General features: G+C 35.5%; 1 protein-coding gene and 1 non-coding gene across 3 annotated transcripts in view; both read left to right on the top strand.

Annotated features, from left to right (window-relative positions):
• CDH9 (cadherin 9) overlaps positions 1–22,132 on the top strand; it is a 137,447-nt gene that overhangs the window by 21,800 nt on the left and 93,515 nt on the right. The window lies entirely within an intron of this gene.
• On the top strand, positions 11,978–12,084 carry LOC121016918 (U6 spliceosomal RNA). The gene has a single exon (XR_005784533.1). It is a non-coding gene; the product is annotated as a U6 spliceosomal RNA (small nuclear RNA).

The raw sequence follows: 22,132 nt of genomic DNA, 5'->3' as shown, positions 1-22,132 counted from the left end.
TTTGAAACTTTCAATCTGCTTCCTTAATCTTTCTCTCAATCTCACCAAAATTTCATAAATAAAGAGTTATCATATCTTAAATTTTTGATTCTTCAAAGCACTTTTAATAGTTGGTGAAAGAAAACAGAATTTCACTTGCTGGACAATTTCCACATTGGATCTAAGCTACTCTTGAATTTAAAACTACTACTTAAGAGAAAATTATGTGGCCCATCATGCTAAATTTCATCCCAAAATGGATGTAACCAAATTCTCAGATTTTTAAATCCAGCCATTGAAAAATTCAAAGTTCACATATTACTAAACTTTAAGCATTCTTGTAAGATGAATAGCATATAAGTTTTTAAGTATATTGGCCAAATGAGCCTTCCTTCTGAATCAGTGGCCAGCTGTAAAATTCACAGTAGTTGAAATTTTATATATAAATCTTATAATTGTGTTCACATTGAGGCATTTTGTGACGAATGATGTATTTTTTCATCAAATGACAGTCTCTGTCAACTTTATCCCTCTCCTCAACCTTGTACGGTCTATTGATTCCAGCACTGTGTTGCAGAATTGACTTGTGAAGGTATGACCCAAACCCACACTTGACAGTGCATCAAAGTTCTGGGGAAAAAAAACAAGATAAATTTACTAATAGTAGGTACTCATATGCTGGTACTGTCTGTTAGAGATTTATTGAGATGCTACAATATCCACTTCTGAGGATGGATGCAATTAAGGGAAAAATAAATTGCTCAAAATCTGTAAAATGTAGAAATGTTAAAGGATAGATTAGCTGACTAATAAAAATTATATAAAATGTCAGTAGATGTTGTATCTGTCTTTATACATTTCCTCTGCCTATTTACCTACATTAGTTCTGATGATGATGTTGATGAAAATCATGATGATGATGATGGTCTCATTAGATTAGGATGACAAAATCATGAACTAAAAATGATTGTTCATTGAGTTATTATCTATCAGGAGATTATGACATACTGAATATCCTGAGTCACAGTGTTGTTGACAAAGGTGACTCTTAGAGGCTTAGTAAACAGAATCCTATTAGAAAAGATAAGCTGTGTCAAGTATGTGGCAGAGTATATGGTCACAGTATTATGCAATAAAAACAATAATTAAATAATTCTGTGACTCACTATTAATGTCCAAGTAACCAAAGGATACATTCTAGAATGTATATTTAGTAACAGGCTCCTTCCTAAGAGGCCATATTTGAGAATCTGATTTTGGCTTTGATGAATATACTTCATATCTCTGATGCTTAATGATGTTATTTAAGCAGCAAACATATGTTCCTTTGGCAAATATATGATGAAAAAAACAAAAATAAACTGGTCTTCTCGTGTGACAGATTTAAATGAGTTTCCTACAGAGAAGGATCCATAGCAAGAGGTGTAAGGAACTTCAGCTAGGCCTAATTTTAGATTAACTTGGATGCATTTTTGCTTCTTAGTTTTCCTTTTATAGCAAAGAAAAGATGTCCTAATGAAGATTAGTAGTAAGAGTATGATTGTTTAAGGTGAGAATAATACTCTCCCTTGGGAATGCAGTGGGTTATAGAGATATTTCAGTCCTTTATTAACCTCTTTGTGCAGGATTTCTAACTAAATTTTAAGCATTTGTAACTTTACAGTCCCTAAAAAGATAGATTCAATTATGTGCAATGTGTGTAATATGTGTAAAGTGAAAGATAACATGTTCAAATTGTTGAAATAGTACCTACAGTTAGGTATTCCATTACATCCCATCTTATAGGCATAAAATAAGCACATTGAGTCATTTGAACTCTTGATCCATTATTCCTCCATCAAATCAGATCATAATTCTACACAAACCCCTGGGTACATGATAAGGGTAATTAATTTTTAATGCAAGATACTTTTGATTCACAGGTTCTTATTTATTGGAAACTCTCAGGAAAACGGGGGTAGCTGAGAGTAGAATATGGGAATAAAAATAAAATTAAATCAATGAAATAAGAGATCCTTGTATGAACAAACAATAATTATGGCTCATAAGATGGGAGTTTAATGATGCAAGCCTCTGCAAGTGAGGTTCGGGCAGGGGGGTGGGAAGTAAACCTATTCCTTAACAAAATTTCCTTATAAATTCACACACACACAGACACACACCAATAAATCCTATCAGTGCTGATTTCACTACAATGTTCCTTGACATATTGTTTTAATTCAAATCCCTTGAGTAGTTCAGTAAAAGAAAGGAAATAACCTATGTTACTTTATTAATTATCAATATCCATACTGTTTTATTCAGATTTATTCAGCACAGTGGTGTGTTATGGGTACTAGAGCCAGACTCCCCTAGTATAAGTCTCAATTACCATTGGAAAAGTCCAATGTCCAAAAAATCACGAATAATACAGTTGTGTCAAACTTAGGTGTATTAACTTCCTGCAACAAGGCACACTTCCCATCATGGGGAAGTTGGAAGTAATTTGGTCAGAGAGAGTTAGGATAGGCTTATTACAGAATTTGGGAATATGCTAGGATATTTGGGAAGTGCTTATGGAAGCAGAGATCAACATTTGATTAGGTCATATCAGGAAATCAGGGCAATTTTATAGATGTATATTATCTTCTATATAGAAAGCTGGAAAAACAGTTTGAGATTGTCTTTGAAAAAGTAACCAAGAAAGAAAGATATTTGGTCATTTTGGGGCTACCTAGTGTCTCTGCTTTTGCCTTATCCATTCACAGCTATTGAGTGATGATGATATTCTGTTCAATTGGTGTTCAGCAGGGGAAACTATAGCACAGCTCTTAGTCAGCAGGCCAGGTACCAGCTGTCAGCTCTCAGACGTGATTTTTATTTTCTCCCTCACCACCTAATAGATGTTTACCTTGGGCAATTTATTTAAACATTGTGAACTTTCATATTTTTCATGTATAAAATCTGAACAATAGCACCTTCATCAAATTGATTTTTGAGAGTGTGATTTCAGCTATTTCTGTGATTTAAGATATATGCATCAGTTATAAAGGCCTAGGGTGTGCAAGAAGTTTCAAACAAAAATTTTCTTTTTCTCTCCCATTATATATCCATCACAGGTTGGTTTGCAGGGGTTGGGGGTAAGCTCCTGTTGTCTTTATTTGGGGTCCTAGGCTGGGAAATCTTGCCATACTTGGTATGGCAGAGGAAAAAAGATCACGCAGCAGTTCATAAACGTTCTTCCCAGATAGAGCACACATCACACCCACCCAAATTTCACTGGCTGAATAGCCCCAGGAAACTTAAAGATGCAGGTGGCAAAATTCCAGTGGACTAGGAAGAGAAAGACATGAGCTGTCTCAAAACAGAATGAATGATTACCAAAGCTGTGAGGAGTGCCTGGTCCATGACATGTACTTAATAAATGCTGGAAAGAACCATAATGAATGACTGTTATATTATCATCTCTATTTTCCTTCCCTCCATGAGATTTAATAGTAACTATTTATTATATGTAACTTTATTTTCAGATAGATTTTCCAGATGATATAAACCCTGGATTTTTTTTTTCAACGTTTATTTATTTTTGGGACAGAGAGAGACAGAGCATGAACGGGGGAGGGGCAGAGAGAGAGGGAGACACAGAATCAGAAACAGGCTCCAGGCTCTGAGCCATCAGCCCAGAACCCGACGCGGGGCTCGAACTCACAGACGGTGAGATCGTGACCTGGCTGAAGTCAGACGCTTAACCGACTGTGCCACCCAGGCGCCCCATAAACCCTGGATTTTTTAATGACAGTATCTTGACAATGACTCATTAAGTAAAATTTTTTGTAACTGTGTTGTGCTTATATAGCTGATTTGCAAACGTAAACATGCTAATGGATTTAAAATACTTTTAAACTTTAGTTAGAGAATATTTGAAATTTGAAACCTAGGAATAGACCATGATTGTTGCTTGTTTGTCCTTCTTTCTTTCTTTCTTTCCTTCTTTCTTTCTTTCTTTCTTTCTTTCTTTCTTTCTTCCTTTCTTTTCTGTTTGGCTCTTATTTGGTAAAATCAAATAATCTGTAGATCCATTTTGAAGTTACCAAATGATACACTAGATCCATGTTATGCTGTGACTGTGTATCACTAATTGAAAACATTACCATGGCGATTGCTATAGTAACATTTAAATTGGCATCGGTGCCAAGATCCTTACTATCGATCTGACAGAGTTCATTTCACAGTGCATTTCAGGAATATAAATGGAATTTTGCTGGTGTTTTTATTCATATAGGCTGAGTAAAAAGAAAAAAATATGTATATGTGTTTTAAACATAAAAATATATATTTAAAAACCACACACATTTTAAAAGTAAATATATATGTTTAAAAATAGATTATTAGAGAAATGCTTAAATATAAAAGGTCACAGGGTGCCTGGGTGGCTCAGTCGGTTAAGTGTCTGACTTCAGTTCCCTCATGATCTCACAGTTTGGGGGTTCGAGCCCCGCGTCGGGCTCTGTGCTGACAGCTCAGAGCCTGGAGCCTGCTTCGGATTCTGTGTCTCCCTCTCTCTCTGCCTCCCCCCTATTCACGCTCTGTCGCAAGAATAAACAAACATTAAAACAAATTAAAAAATATATATATATATGTGTGTGTGTGTGTATATATATATATATATATATATATAAATGCTCATGATTTATATGTGATTTCATACTTTAATATTAGAGTACCTCATATAATTTTCTTCCACATTATATTACTTTTTAAGAAGGAATTCCAAAAATAACATAATATATGTTGGGGCGCCTGGGTGGCTCAGTTTGTTGATCGTCCAACTTTGGCTCAGGTCATGATCTCGTGGTTCACGAGTTTGAGCCCCTCATTGAGCTCTGTGCTGACAGCTCAGAGCCTGGAGCCTGCTTCAGATTCTGTGTCTCCCTCTCTCTCTGCCCCTCCCCTTTTCACACTCAGTCTCTCTCTCTCTCTCAAAAATAAATAAAACATTAAAAAAATAAAATATTTGTAATTCAGTATACTGAACATTAAGTATTTAACTTAAATTATTTAGTCAGGGGGCGCCTGGGTGGCTCAGTTGGTTAAGCGTCCGACTTCAGCTCAGGTCACGATCTCGCTGTCCGTGAGTTCGAGCCCCGCGTCAGGCTCTGTGCTGACAGCTCAGAGCCTGGAGCCTGTTTCGGATTCTGTGTCTCCCTCTCTCTGACCCTCCCCCATTCATGCTCTGTCTCTCTCTGTCTCAAAAATAAATAAACGTTAAAAAAAATAAAAAAAAATTATTTAGTCAGTAAACATATTTTTTTAATCTTGTGCTCTGCATTGAGCAAGATGATTTAATATATGGATGAAAAAAATCCCTATTCCAATTTCAAATCATAGTCAAAAATCAAAAATCCTAGTCAAAATAGTCATAAGTAACTTAAAAATATCTAACCTTAACTGAACATTTTTCAACCTTTTAAGAGAATTAGTAGCAATCAATGAGTATTATTATTATTATTATTATTATAACTGTTTTACAAAGTAAGTAACTGAGACATAGAGAAGGTTAGTGTCTTACCAAAAGTTATATGACAGCCTTCCAAACCAATTCTAAGTTTATGGTCTTAAAAATCCTTCATGTTAACTCTCTGTCCTTAATGTTATGGATTTAATGATGTTGAAGAACAGAAAAAAGAATCTTTTAAATTTACCTGATAAATTCAAGGAAATATTTCAAATTGATAATAAACATTTATATCTAATTAGCACTGTGTTAGTTTTGTAGGGCTGCTGTAACAAAATACAACCAACTGGGTAGGTTCAAACAATTGAGATGTATTATCTTATAGCAATGGAGGCCAGACATCTAAATAAAGGTGTTGGCAGGTCTATACTCTGTCCACTGACTCTAGTGGAGAATAATTCCTTATTTCTTCCAGCCTCTGATAGCTTGGTTTATGGTAGCACAACTCCAGTCTCTACCTCCTCCTTCACATGGCCCTCTTCACTCTATATTTGTGTCTCTTCTTCTAAGGACCCATTGGATTAAAGTCCACTCTAATTCAGGGTGACTTCATCTTAACTTGATTACATCTTCAAAGACTCTGTTTCCAAATAAGTTCACATTTTTAGGTACCATGTGTGAGGAGTTGACTATACCTTTTTGGCAGAAAGAATTCAACCCAGAACAAGCATTTTCATAGGCTGTTGAAGCAATCATCAGAACTCTTGTCCAAATATTTCTGGATTTCTCTCTTCCAAACACATCATAAGATTGTTTTACTCCCCTACCTCTGAATTTAGACATAACCATGGTTATATTTTGCTTTGCCCACTGAAATGTGGGTGCAAATGTGTCTCTTCTGCATGGGAGGCCTAAGGGCCAACATGGGATTCTCCATGTTTCCTCTGTCTTCTCTTGGCAGTCATGGAGTACGGTGATAGAAGTTCTCCTGCCTTGGGTTCCTGGTGATAAGGTTTATTACAGTCTCCCAGGACAAGAACAGTGGTCATATACTCTGAGCATGCATTTGTTTCTAAAGCTACTGCAATTTTGTAAGTTTTCAATTACTATAGCATGACAGGTACATAAATATCTACTAGAGGTGATATGTTGTCCTAAAAACAATAAGAAATCTTAAAATTTGTAGCATTAACTTAATTCCTGGCTATCCAGCCATAAAGAAAGCCTAATCAGAGGATCAAGAGGTGGAAATTCACTTCATAGAAGAGCGTAATATTTGTCATAACTTGGAACGCAGATCCTGGGCCCAGTGAACTTGTAGCCCTAAGGGAAAATGTGGGAAATCAGAGTAATTGAAGGGCATATTTGTCACCATGCCTGTATTGTCAAAATGCTATTAGAAAACAGATAAATTCAGAGCATTATTGTCAGTTTGATGGCAAAAAATTTGAAGAAATGCAAATGGCATAAATGGACCAACAAGTTGAGTGAAAAAGCCAACTTTTTCAATGCTCCTTGTTAAAAAGAAATAATAGTTTGGTTTGAAAATGGATGATTGAAACTTTTGTAGCAGAAAGCAAAGCAAAAGAATGACCGTCATGGCTATTTTCTAACTTCTGAACAGATTATGTCAGCAAAATTAAGGACCCAGTTAAGTGTTTGGTTCTCAATACATCCTTATACCAGATAAATTGTCTCATGTTAAAGACATTGAAACTATGTTTCGTCCAGTAAAACCTAATAAGACTAAGAAACCTATAATGAAGTAGACACAGGAAGACCTGTGGAGCAGTGGTAAGAAAATAAATAAATATAGAAAATCTAAGAAGTATGTTTAAATGGAACATATTTCTATGGAGTGACACTTGACACATGAAACTAACTGGAGCCAAAAAGAAAAAGAGGACTTAGTTTTTAAGAACTGTCTTGCCAGGCCAGATCCAAAACTCTGGGTCTGAGTGAGGTTAAGATGATTCTGGGGCTATCAACTTGCATGGCCAGTAAGTTCACTATGAAATTTGCTCATCTTGCAAAGAGTGATACTATTCACTCTGCCTTCTTCAGCAGTGGTCCATGAAGTCAACAAATATGAAAGAATTCCAGAAAATGAAGAGGCACAAAGACTACTAGATAAGGGAGATCCTCTCAAGAGACAAAACTGGAGAATAAGATCTAATTATGGCTTAATACTCTACTGTCAGAATAGTAGGACAAGCAAACAGGATTTCAAAACAGCCATCATTTTCTGGAGAAAACTTGTTGCACTTATGCTGCCCCTGTGTCACATGCTATCTTTTAATCTCTGGTCATGAGAAGCCTTGTGTAGATTTGATATACAAACTACTTCATGCTATATTTCTTCCACACTCCCTCGATTTAAACTTGATGACAAGTCTGGATGGAACTTGTGAGTGGTATGTTTGCACATTTTTCTCCAGGAGGAAGAATCAGCCTCATATTTGGTTAATGAGGGCTTGAATTGTCATAATCATCTATGTTATTTACCAGATATTTCTAACTTCTGAGTGTTTGCTAGGAAGGTATTTCACCAGTACCTTTGAAGTTAGACAAATTCACCTGATTTGGTCAATGAAAAGGGAGTGTAATTGAAGTGTGTAAACTGATGTGTGTGGAGATGTTAAATGACTGAATGTCACTTGCAAGGTTACTTTTTTTTGCCTTGGTAAAGGTGGAAGTAGAGAGAGAAGCATGTCTGTCTCCCTTAGCCTGAAATTCTGATAAAGATGAGGTGGAACCATCAGCAAAACTAAAAGATGGCCTACTGAATGGGAGAAGATATTTGCAAATGACGTATTTGTAAAAGGTTAATATCCAAAATATAAAGAGCCTTTACAACTCAACACCAACTCCCCCAAATAATCCAATTAAAATGGGCAGAAGACCTAAATAGCCATTTCTCCCAAGAAGACATATAGATGACCAGCAGTCACATGAAAAGATGCTCAACATTACTCATCATCAGGGAAATGCAAATCAAAACCACAATGAGATACTATCTCACACCTGTCAGATGGCTAAAATAAAAAAAAAAAAAAACAAGTGCTGGCGAGGATGTAGAGAAAAAGGAACCCTTGTGCGCTGTTTGTGGGAATGCAAACTGGCACAATCACTGTGGAAAACAGTATGGAGATTTCTCAAAGAATTAAAAATAGAACTATAATATGATCCAGTAATCACACTAATGGGTATTTATCCAAAGAGCGTGAAAACACTAATTTGAAAGTACACGTGTACCATTATGTTTACTGCAGACTTATTTACATTAGCCAAATTATGGAAGCAGCCCAAATGTCCATCGACAGATGAATGGGCATATAATAGTAATAATTATATATACATGTACATATATGTGTGTGTGTATATATATATATATTTATATTTATTCAGCCATAAAAAAGAGTGAAACCTTGCCACTTGCAACAACTGGATGGATCTAGAGAGTATTATGCTAAGCAAAATAAACCAGTCAGAGAAAGACAAATACCATATGATTTCACTCCTATGTGAATTTTTAAAAAAAATTTTTATTGCTTATTTATTGTTTAGAGAGACACAGAGAGAGAGGGGGGAGGGGCAGAGAGAGAGGAAGACACAGAATCTGAAGCAGGCTCCAGGCTCTGAGCTGTCAGTACAGAGCCCAACATGGGGTTTGAACTCACAAGCTGGGAGATCATGACCTGAGCCGAAGTCACACACTTGACCTATTGAGCCACCCAGGCGCCCCACTCATTTGTGGAATTGAAGGAAAGAAACAAAGGGAGGGGGGAGAGAGAGAAACCAAAAAACAGACTTTTAACTATAGAGAACAAATAGATGGCTACCAGAGGAGAGGAGGGTGGGGGAATGGGTAAAATAGGTGAAGGGGATTAAGAGTACACGTCTCTTGATGAGCACTAAGTAATATACAGAATTGTTGAATCACTGTAACGTACACCTGAAACCAATTCAACACTGTATGTTAACTATACTGGAAATAAATTAAAAATAAAAGAACTTCTGGCCTAAGTGAATTGAAAATGAGATCCTGGGGCAGAGGGGAAGATAAGGTGGAACCATCTTCACTAACTGACCTATGATAAACATGCAAACATGCTGTGTGTGTGAGAAACATTATTTTAATATACCGTTATCATTGCATTAAATAGTCCATTCAAAATTGAAAATCCAGAAAACATATCATTTATTTTATGGGTATCAGCTAATTTAACTCAAAGCATCCTAAAAATCCACAATAATACAACATGCACAGCAAGGTAAGTGGAGGAAGTTCAAAGGCATCTGGTAGGACTAGGACAGCTGTGATTTGAAACCAGGCATCCAGGTTCCAAAGTTAATGCTTTCAAACAATAAGCTGTAATAGTATGAGTCTTAAAATTTGAACAGTTTCCCAGGCCAACTTCACAGAAAAGTGAAATCAAGATAGATAAAAGGATATTTGCTAATTTATTTGTCACTAACAAAGATTGTAGCATGTCCTAGGAATTACACGTTAGACCATTTGAATATTTAGAGGCCATTTGAATAATCCAGGTAAAAGAAAATATATATTTATTCGAAAAGCATTGCAATATATTAATTACATAGTGAAGGTTATAGTTTCAATCTAATGGTCAATTTCCAGTCCCCATAGTTTTGATCACTTGGCTTGATGCCACTACCTCTTAATATACTTTCTGGCATTAAAAAACCTCCTACTCTCACTCTCTCTGTCCTCTCTTCCTATACTCTCCCCTTCACTTATCTTTCTCAGACACAACTAAAACAAGCCAGGCACTCCATTGCTATAGGCTTTTACTCTGGCTGAAAATATTTCCCTTGCATATCTACTTGTATAGTTCCCCTAACTTCAAAGTTTTATTCAAATAACACCTTCCCAATGAGGCCAACCTGGAATTTCACTTCTCTTCCCTTCCCCAGACCCTATATTCAGATTCCCTTACATTGCTCTACTATTTTTCAATAGCACTGAATACTTTCTCTCTACTGTTTTCATATTTATTACATTTATTGGGTAGTGTTTATCTTTTTCTGCTTGAATGTAAGTTACACAAGGGCAGAAGTCTTTGTTTGCATCTCAAGCATCTAAAGTGTGCTATGCATCTGGCAAAAGTAGGCACCAAATAAATATTTGAAAAATAACTGAATGGCTCACTTCTAACAGAGTAGAAGTTCATTCAGATTATATATGTACAATCTTACGAGCTTCCCTAGATCCAGTCTGAGACTTGGATTTGGATATAGGTGATTGATTGAAAATGTGCTTCTCAGGAGACAACTGTAATAAAAGGGAAAAAAGCAGGAAAAAGAAAGATCATAGAGACATATTCTCAGATTGAGTATAGCCTTGCCTGATCCACAGAGAGAAGATTCTGGAATACAGTTGACCCACCTTGAGGCAAAGGATCTATTTGCCCCTCATTGTTACTGATCATAGTGGTGAGTGGAGTAAGTCCCTAGTTTGGTGGTTCTCATCAGTCCAGAAAATTTCTCAGAAGGAGTTAGCTATAAGCAGGTAGCAGCCATACCTAACAACAGCTGGCTAGTAAGTAGACTGGCTTGGTAAACAGTATCCATGTGGAACACACAGTGTCTACCACAGACTCCAGATTAACACTTTGAATAAACCATGGATGTGCTTATGCCTTTAAAACGGTTACTGTAATAGTTTACAATGACCTTCTCAAATCTCATTTATAGTTTCCCAGGCAAATGCATATTGCTTTATTGCACATTAATAGGATATAATTATTTAATGAACTAATCAATAGTTTCAGCTTGAAGGAAAGGAAGACTATAATTATATATTATTAATCTACTATATTTCAGATTCTTTTTATACACATGATTTTAATCATTTTATCTCTGTATAAGATAAGCTTATGATTCCCATTCCAGATATAATGAAAATAAAACCTAGTTAATAAACTTGCCTAAGCTCATCAAGAGAGTGACAAACTCAGAATTTTAATCCATATGTCCTCCCCGTAGGTTTACTGTTCATTCCAGTCTTCTGCCTAATGTTATTACAAAATTACATATTCTTCAAAATTTAAGTCTTTTTTTAAATTTTGTAAGTAGTTCTAAGAAATCTTAACATTGAGTTTATATATTTAAACTGAAAATATATTACATCAATATTTGTACTATTCTCGAACTGAAATTTAGCATCCCTCCCAATTATGTTTATGGGTATTACTACACAGAAGTATTAGAGGTATCTGTGATTTTATCCTCAGTAGGAATTAAATATCATACTAAGTGCTTCGTATGTTCATTTTTTTTCTTTGACACCATGGTACTAATAGATGTGCTGATGGGTTTTGTAATTTATTGCATTAATCAAGAAGCATATATATTATTTAACCAAAATCAGTTTTTAAAATGTTTTGGTAGCTGTATTTTAATAGGATTGATTTTATTTTTAATACTTATGTCTCATATCTTAATTAATGATTTAAAAACATTATCCTGTAATCAGATTGACAAAAAGTTTCATGAAACAAAAAGACTGAAATTCTTTTTTAAAATCCAAAATATTCTCTCGTGCTCGCCTTGGCAGTACAGGTAGTACAATTCGAACGATACAGAGAAGACTGGCTTGGTTCCTGTGCAGGGAGGACACACAAATTCATTAAGCATTCAACATTAAAAAATAATAATAATAAATAAAATGAAATCCATAATACCCGTGAATATTTGAAATATTTAAAATATTTAATTAAAAATTTTAAAACATTGAATAGTTAAAATATTAACTTATCTATGTCTCCACTGTGAAAATTATTTTAAATGTCTGGACATTTATGTTATAATTTGCTCTTCCACAGCTATTTAACTTCCCTTCTTCTCCTCCAGACTGCCAAGCACATCCTACCACTACACCCTCTTGTCCCCATTTTCACCCCTCCCACTCTAAGACATAAGCAGGCCAACAGTTTTGTCTGAACTACTGGTTTCTAGACCTAACTCAAGAAAGAAGCTCTGTCAAATCAAATACAGTGTTAAATATGGACAATTTTTAGCACTGTGCACTCTTTCTTAAATGAGAAATACTTAGTGTAGGCTGATGCCATGTGAAACACTCATTAATTTGCATTTGACAGACTCTGATGTTCATGTCTGTCACTGGAAGCTGATGTGAAACCACAGGCAGGAAATTCACTTATACCTTCTCCACTAATTAAAAATTTGAGATATAAAAATAAGTTTCTCTTTAATTTCCGGTAGATGACATATTATTGAAGAAATTCAAGATGTGATCTCACACACACACACACACACACACACACACACACACACACGTATATTCATACATAATGGAACATTACTAAGCCATAAAAAAATGGAAGCTTGCCATTTGTGATGGACGCACAGGGATTTTTACTAAGTGACATAAGTCGGACAGAGAAATGAAAAATGCTGTGTGATTTCACTTATATGTGGAATCTAGGAAACAAAACAAACAACAACCAAAGCCCAGTAGAAACAGATTCATAGATGCAGGGAACAAAGAAACCATTACTTCTAATGTCAGCGATCTCTTCAGGGTGTTTCATAAATAAACGTTTTTTTTATGTATGTAAGACTATATTTCTGGAATGCAAACTCCTCAAGGAGTCTGTTATTCTTTTCACCTAGAAAAATGCCTAGAAAAAGAGTAAGCATTTTGTATATATTTGGTAGAAGAATTAATATGTAGATTGTTCTGATGACTTCATCATGTCATTATATTGCATGTAAGTTGCATGACTTTCTTACCCTTCCCCTTTCATAGACATTTAGTTCATTTCCAAATTTCTCCAATGTTTCTGTCAGAATGTTTACAGGCAACAGATGACATACTCAGTGACTGAGACTGTTTTAATAGACAGTGAGGGCAGTGTTAAAGGCACTAACTAGGGATGGTGGCAAGGCAGAATTCACAGCAGCATAAACTTGTTACCCCTCCTGGATCTACAGGAGGAAGGCGCCGGAGTAGACATTACTTCCGAGAGAGTACCGGTTATTCTAACAGAGCACCAGCTATCTGAAAGAAGCTGTGGCTCATTGTAAGGAAAAGCAACTGCCCATTAAGGGTGTGGTGTGGAGAAGACTACCTCCATCTCCTTCTACCCATCATCTCCTGCCTATTCCTCACACCAGCTAAATTCACCCAAGGACCAGTGAGCCCACTGACACAGTTCCTACAAATTTATCTCCTGCTGCACTGAGCAAAGTAAAAACTGAGAGTGCGTCTGAAGGTGCAAACATAAAAAGGTCCAGTACATCTAATACTAAACAATGCTTTGATAAATATGGTTATGCCCAAGCCTCTCTTTCAAATGCCTAATTTCTTAAGAAACTTTCTTAGAATTTTATTCGTTAAACACTGTAAACCATTCTAAGGCTTTGATCCTTATTCACAAATTACTTTCAACAAAATTTTATGCATTTTACTCTCATCATTAATAATATTCTTATTTTTGTATACCAAGGACTATGGCCACCCTGCTATGCCTTAACAGCACTCAGTACTATCCTTGCTTTTGTCAGAATTTTGGCTTTCATTGTCAAATATTAAGCCAGGTAACCTTAAACCTTAATTATAAAATTTGCATTTTCTTACCTTCCATTGAGACTGAAACTGTATTCTTATTTTTGTACTGCATGTGTAATTTCAACCACTCTCATGGATTTAATAACCCTGGAATGCACTGGTGAAACTCAATAGTCTCAGTCAGTCCTGACAATTCCTTAAATTCCAGACTTGAATGTCCAAATGCTTGTGGATTATCTCCACTTGGATATTGAATAAAGCATGTTCTAAATCAAAACCTTGATTCCCTAATTCCTCATACAACCTAAACTTCTCCAGCGCCTCTAATGGGCAAATGGCAGCTCTAATCGGATGTTCAAGCCAAAGCCTTGGATTCATTCCTACCTACTCCACTTCTGTTCATTTCATCCCAATGAGAACATTCACTTATCAAGATTATTTGGATCACCTCACCATTTTCTCTGTCTCCTTTCTTTCCTTATAAAATCTATTTTCCCCTACGCCAGTCAGAGTTACCCATTTAACATTAAGTTATGTCAGGATCCTCCGCAGCCACAAACCCTCCTGTGATTTCAATATTATGAAGGTTAAGACTCCTTATCATGGCTTGTAAGACTCTAGAAGTCTGTTGCCTCTTGAATCTCATAGCCTAGAATTATCCCATTGTTCACTCAGCTGTAGGTACATTTATGTCCTTTCTATGACATGAAGGCTTCTAACATGAACATGCTTTCTTCTCCTACCCCTTCCCTGTTAAGTGTTTGCATTTTGTTAGTTCCTTTCTCTGGAACACTGTACCCATTGAAATCCTCATAACTATCTCCCCAAGTCCCTTCAGCTTTATGCTCAAATATCACCGTAATCTAGAATCCCCCTCTTTGATCATATTATCAAAAGTAACAGAACCTCCCCCAACACACATAATTTATCCCCTCTATCTGTTAAACTCACTTTATTTTATTTATTTATTTTTTATTTAAAAAAAATTTTTTTTCAACGTTTATTTATTTTTGGGACAGAGAGAGACAGAGCATGAACGGGGGAGGGTCAGAGAGAGAGGGAGACACAGAATCGGAAACAGGCTCCAGGCTCTGAGCCATCAGCCCAGAGCCCGACGCGGGGCTCGAACTCACGGACCGCGAGATCGTGACCTGGCTGAAGTCGGACACTTAACCGACTGCGCCACCCAGGCGCCCCTCACTTTATTTTTCTTAAACTTTATTTTTAGAATAGTTTCAGATTCACAGAAAATAAAGAACGTAGAACATAATGTTCCAATACATGCTTTACCTAGTTCCATTTACTATTAACATATGATGTTAGTATAATATATAACTTTTTATAATAAATGGATCTATTTTGATATATTGCTATTATTGAAGTCCAAACTTTACTAAGGTTTCCTCTGTATCTAATAATTTTTCTGTTTCAGAATTCCATCTAGGATATTACATTTCATTAGTAGTCATGTGTTCTTAGGCTTCTCTTGGCAAAGACAGTTTCTCAGACTTCTCTTGCTTTTGATGACCTAGATGGTTTTGGGGAGAACTGGCCAGGTATTGTGTTGGGAGGCCTTCTATTGGAATCGGTCTAATGTTGTTCTGTAATTAGCCTGAGTCTGGCTTGGAGGAGAAGGCCACGGAGGTAAAGTGCCATTTTCCTGATATTGTGTCAAGGGTACTTAACATCAGCTTGATTTTATATTGTTGATATTGACCTTGATACCTGGCTGAGATAGTGTTTCTCAGGTTTCTACACACACAAAAAAATACATAAAAATAATAAATAATAAATAAAATAATATAAAAGTACTTGTTTCTTCTGGGGCACTTGGGTGGCTTAGGCGGTTAAGTGTCCTACTCTTGATTTCAGCTCAGGTCATGATCTCAGGGTTCATGGGTTCGAGCCCTGTGTCAGGTTCCGTGCTGGCAGTGCAGAGCCTGCTTGGGATACTCTCTCTCCCCTTCTCTCTCTGCCCCTCCCCCCTCAAAATAAATTAATAAAGTTAAAAAGAAAAATTGTTTCTTCCAATTTTCATACTATACTCTTTGGAAGGAAGTTACTGTGTACATCACACACTTACGTAGTGGGAATGTAGAATCTTCCTGCTTGAGGGCAGAGTTTCTATATAAATATTTGGAACTCATATTAAAGGAGATTTGTCTTCTCTTCTTCACTCATGCATTGATTGAATCATTTATTTATATCAATCTGAATGCATGGATATTTATTTTACCCATGTAATTATAATGTAATATTTTAGTTTCTTGCTCAAATTAATCCAGTTTTGGCCATTGAGACATTTTTTTTTGTTCTGTGAGCTTTTGAAATACCCCTGTCAATGGTATGTTTTTGGTGTTTGTGTGTTTGTTAAGCATCCCTTTACTTCCAGACCCTGCAAGATGCTCCCAGCTCATCTTATATGTTTCTTGGTCTAGTCCTAGAGTCAGCTATTTCCCCCAAGGAGCTCTGGTTCACTTAATTGGAAAACTGTATTAGAAACCAAGATCTGGGTGCTAGGTTTATTGGTACTGGGTGGCAATGCGCTAGGCCATCTTGGCTGACAGAAAAACAAACAAACAAATATTCTATACAAACCTGTACATATGCACACATCTATAAATATTTCAATATGTAGCCATCTGTAACTATATCAAAGTATACAACTTTTCTTAATGCCTCCAATTCTAATCCATCACCACATGAATTTCACTGTTCTCCTCCTTTTGCTTCTCTGTAAATTCCCATAACAAGTGTAAGAAGCCAGACTCCCAATATCTGTCATCTATTTACTTAATTGTTCAGTGTCAGTATACATGTGTAGCAGCATGAGACTTGTTAACCTATATCCTCAGGAGAAGCAACTTTATTAACTAGAATGCAGTTTGTTGAGAAAGCTATCTTTTCTCCACTGAATTGCCTTTGCCTTGTTATCAAATATTAGTTTACTGAATTTTTGTGGATCAAATTCTCTACTCTATTCAATTGTATGTGTCTATTCTTTTGCCAAAATCATGCTGCCTTGATCAGTGTAAATTTATAGTAAGTTTTGGAATTGTCTGCCACTTTGTTGTTGTTGATGACTATTTGTCCTCTGCTAACATTTCTACAAGGTAAGGTACTTTAATTCATTACTGTATCATCAGTGTCTAGAACAGTGTTTGCATGATTTTTTACCAGTTTTTCTTAGACAGTGACTGAATACATGCCCACAATTCATTGGTGCTTCTTTTTAAATACTTACAAAAGTCCACTACTTTGTTACTAGTTCTGGAGAATATTTTCATTTCTTTAAACTTTATTTTTTTAAGTTTACTTTTGAGAAGAATATTTTATTTATCAATGATACTGCCTCATTCTCTATAAAGCTTGTTGCTGTCTTTTTTCCCCTCCTTTTCTCATGTATTTAAGAAGTTCACCAGATTGTGAGATGTGTTGAGACTTAAGTGCTCTTCTGTCTCCTACAGAAATTGAACTGCTCTTTCCCACATAAAGCCCTCGCTTCATCTGATTTGCTACATTGTTCACAGACTCTCTGTTGTGCTTGGTGAGGTGTTTTTTTGTTTTGTTTTGTTTTGTTTTGTTTTGTTTTGTTTTGTGTTTTTCCTTCAGCTGAAAGTGTTATTGCATGTGCTCGTGTGATAGGATGGTGTGGATTCCCATAGGCTTTCGTATAGCCCAATTTCATGCTGTATATTATGTCATTTCCTCATACCAATGTGGAAATGTTTAATCTAGTTTCTAGTGTTTTAAGAACACATTGACTGAAAATGTCATTTGTTTATGACACTATCAAATTCTACCTGCCCCCCACACCAATGATACCTCATTAGCCAACATTTTGAACAAGTCCTGAACATGGACCTCTCTCACTTAGGTGTTCCATCTCTCACACTAAGTTGCTTATAAGGCATATCTACAAATTAAAATATATACAAAATAATACCCCCTAAATTGTCTCCTTTCCCTCCCAGCCCTGTTATATATTGAATAGATATAATAGTATCGGAACAAACTTCAAAGGGGGTATAAAAGGATTATACATAAGTTTTGATCCTTGTGATCCCCATTCAGGGGACCAACACTGGGGAAAAGTGCCTATTCTTTTAATTGAAAGTCAATGCATTTTTCATATATAACAGGGAGTTATCAACCATTATTTATTTTCCTAATCTAGTCTCACTAACCTTATAGATTGTGATTATCTTTCTAAAATTCTGGAAATACGGTCTTTACATCTCTTTATATTATATATATATAATTATTTATTTTTATATATGTCTTTATATTCTATTATGTACAATGTTATAATTGTTATTTTTTAAAATAATTTATTTAGTTAGCATATAGTGCAACAATGATTTCAGGAGTAGATTCCTTAATGCCCCTTACCCATTAGCCCATCCCCCCCTCCCACAAACCCTCCAGCAAACCTCAGTTTGTTTTCCATATTTAAGAGTTTCTTATTTTGTCCCCCTCCCTGTTTTTATATCATTTTTGCTTCCCTTCCCTTATGTTCATCTGTTTTGTATATTAAAGTCTTCAAATGAGTGAAGTCATATGGTATTTGTCTTTCTCTGACTAATTTCGCCTAGCATAATACCCTCTAGTTCCATTCACGTAGTTGCAAATGGCAAGATTTCATTCTTTTTGAGTGCTGAGTAATACTCCATTGTATATATATACACCACATCTTCTTTATCCATTCATCCATCAATGGATAATTGGACTCTTTCCATACTTTGGCTATTGTTGACACTGCTGCTATAAACATTGGGATGCGTGTGTCCCTTCGAAACAGCATACCTGTATCCTTTGGACAAATACCTAGTAGTGCAATTGCTGGGTCACAGTGTAGCTCTATTTCTAATTTTTTGAGGAACCTCCATACTGTTTACCAGAGTGGCTGCACCAGTTTGCATTGCCACCAACAGTGCAAAAGAGATCCTCTTTCTCTGCATCCTCCCCAACATCTGTTGTTGCCTGAGTTGTTAATGTTAGCCATTCTGACAGGTGTGAGGTGGTATCTCATTGTGGTTTTGATTTGTATTTCCCTGATGATGAGTGATGTTGAGCATTTTTTCATGTGTTAGTCGGCCATCTGGATGTCTTGTTTGGAGAAGCGTCTATTCTTGTCTTTTGCTCATTTCTTCACTGGATTATTTGTTTTTTGGGTGTTGAGTTTGATAAGTCCTTTATAGATTTTAGATACTAACCCTTTATCTGATATGTCATTTGCAAGTATCTTCTCCCATTCCGTCAGTTGCCTTTTAGTTTTGCTGATTATTTCCTTCGCTGTGCAGAAGCTTGTTATTCTGATGAGGTCCCAGTAGTTCATTTTTGCTTTTGTTTCCCTTGCCTCCAGAGACGTGTTGAGCAAGAAGTTGCTGCAGCCAAGGTCAAAGAGGTCTTGCCTGCTTTCTCCTCTAGGATTTTGATGGCTTCCTGTCTTACATTTAGGTCTTTCATCCATTTTGAGTTTATTTTTGTGTATGGTGTAAGAAAGTGGTCCAGGTTCATTCTTCTGCATGTCGCTGTCCAGTTTTCCCAGCACCACTTGCTGAAGAGACTGCCTTTATTCCACTGGATATTCTTTCCTGCTTTGTCAAAGACTAGTTGGCCATACATTTGTTATCATTGTTATTTTGATAGGACACTGGCAAAACCTGATTCAAGAGCTTCTCTTTGATATCAGTCTATACTGCCAGTTTTCTAAAGACCTAAAACTAAATATTTAAAGCTGAGAGTTTACTTATGTTAACTATTCAGAAATCCTTATACAAAGCTGGCAGCTTTTATTTCTTCCAACAATTTCTGTTTTTCTTGAAATCATGTACAACATCATTCAGGTAAGTGTAAAATCTCAAATTGTAATGTGACAATAATTGAATATGAGGTTGTTGAAAAAAATCAATAAATGATTTTAGAGATCTTAAATATATATTGAATAAATATGATAACCCAATAATCAATTATATATATTCATATGTATGCCCACAGACATTTAGATAATAAATGGAAGAATCATCAATTACTGTGAAAAATAGACATGTTAAAACATATAGGCCTAAATAGTTCCTTGATTATGTAAGACTAATTTTAATGTCTATTTAAATTCATAGAATTTGTTCTTTACATTTGTGTCACTTAAATGAGTTGTCAGACTTGTCTCTCCAACTGATATATACATCGATATATCTCTATCTATCTATCTATCTATCTATCTATCTATCTATGTAAAACAAAACACAATGCTACATTGGAAAGATCACTGGCCAAGGAATCAGATAACGTGTATATGACTTTTGCCCAAACCATAAAATAATTGTGTAATCAGAAACAGCTTTCTTCATTTCTCTTATCCTCATATATCTTACTGAAAAATTTTTAAATTATATGACCAAATCCAAATTTTCTAAAAAGATAAATGGTTAATTTATGTGGAAGTACTTTGTTGATTACAAACAGTATAATAAGATATAAGTATACAATTATGTTATAGTTACATTTCATTTGAGAAATTACCTGAAAGACATGATTGGAATTATTGAAATACTTTATCTGAGTTTACACTACAGGGATAAGAAATAATGATATAATTTAGTTTAGATGTGGATTTTATATACTGAACATCCTACTTAATTACAATAATGCACAGTTGTGTTTTTTTTTGGATTCACAAATAGCCAACAGCCTTTTTTCACAAATGCAATTGAAATATAATTATGGGAACAAGGGAATAATAATAAAACAATTTTCAGTTTTTAAAGTTAACAAGATTCAAGTGAATTCCCTGATTAGAAAATCAAAGTTAAAGCAAATTTAAAATATTGTACTTTATAATGCATCTGATGGTATTTATTTATCAACAAAAAATATGATTAAAATGCAGAACATTTAAGGCTGATAGAGATAATTAAGCATAGAAAATTTAGTAATCAGCTTGTTGCTATTGAATGAATAAAGGATAGGAAGAATTTTTAATAAACCCCATGAGATAAGAGCTTGCTAACTTTAAAACAAAGTGCAATAAAAAACGTTTTATAATGTGTATTTTTGTCTAAAAGCAGAGGAATGTGCGGGTGTTAAATTGGCCACAGGAGGCATACACTATTATTCCTAAATGTGAAAGAATTATGCTAAGAATTATGAGGAAAAGAATCTACTTAGTGAAAGGGATTCAAGTTCAAACAGTCTATAATTTATATGAATCATGTTCTAAAGTTCATATTTAATCCCACATTATGCAAATGTTCATGCATATTGTCTTATTTTACTGAAAAAATGGACTGTAGTCCATTTGTTGGGAAGAAAACCAACAGAGTTCTTTTAAGGGCATATTTCCTCCCAGCTGAGCTCTTTCCTTATCTCTATTAGCTTGTTTAGGCAATGTAATATTAAGTCAATCTCACTTGTGATCCCAGACTCAAATTGAGGATTATCTATTTAGGCGTGAGTCAACTAATTTTATAAATACGTATTAAGCACCTACTATACATCAATAACTATTTTATGCAGAATACAGTGACTTACAGAGTATCTCACCACCATACAAGTTACATCATAACTAGAAAAACCCATCAATAAATACATAATCCACTAAAACGAAAGAGATCATTAAAATCATGGTAAATACTATATAGGAAATAAATGGATGGTATGAAAGAAATCAATAAAGACTGAAGTGGGGTAGGGTGGTTTTGAAAAAGTTGTTATAGAAGACTCCTCAAGAAAGCAGAATATGATGGAAAAACTGAAAATAATAAAACGGAGATGGCTATGGATGAACCAAGTAAGACCGTTCCAGGTCACACTGGGAGGAAAGAAAGACCCTGAATAGGGCAAAAGCAGGTGAAGGAGGCCCCAGGTGCGCGCACGTGGAGCATCATTATCTAGCAACAGTACAATTCATACCAGGAGCACTGACATCAGTCCAACAGAATTCAAATCCTGAATGCCTTCCACCTTTCCCACAGGTGTCTACCACCTTGTGATAACAGCAGGCTACTTAAACAAGCAAAGCCTCAGTTTGCCCCTTTGTCCAATGTGACATCCCTTCCTGGTAATATTTCCGTGATGGGAGTTAAAGAAACGATGCTTGAAAAAAGACTCAGAAGTGTCTAGAACACAGAATGTACGTTAAGATAAATGTTGGTTGCCAG

The sequence above is a fragment of the Herpailurus yagouaroundi genome, unplaced genomic scaffold (genome assembly GCF_014898765.1).
Source record: "Herpailurus yagouaroundi ecotype Mexico unplaced genomic scaffold, PumYag 29, whole genome shotgun sequence".
NCBI lineage: Eukaryota > Metazoa > Chordata > Mammalia > Carnivora > Felidae > Herpailurus > Herpailurus yagouaroundi.
This window is presented reverse-complemented; position numbering and strand designations above follow the sequence as displayed.